We start from the raw sequence: 219 nt of genomic DNA, 5'->3' as shown, positions 1-219 counted from the left end.
CAGAATAAGTAATCATCCTATGTTATGTTCTCCTTATGTTAACTTCTATAGTAGACTTCACTGTCTTCTTCTTTACCAGGATTTATACCCAAAAAAAAGTGCTTTATTATAAATAAATAACCCTTTAGATTAATCTAACGTATCTTTTGCATCCATTGTAATGAAGTCATGAGATAAAATGAATAAACCATAGTTAGATGAAAATTATAAAAAAAAAAA

Source organism: Camelina sativa, chromosome 7 (assembly GCF_000633955.1).
Source record: "Camelina sativa cultivar DH55 chromosome 7, Cs, whole genome shotgun sequence".
Classification (NCBI taxonomy): domain Eukaryota; kingdom Viridiplantae; phylum Streptophyta; class Magnoliopsida; order Brassicales; family Brassicaceae; genus Camelina; species Camelina sativa.
The sequence above is the reverse complement of the archived record's forward strand: the minus strand, read 5'-3'. Positions refer to the sequence as shown.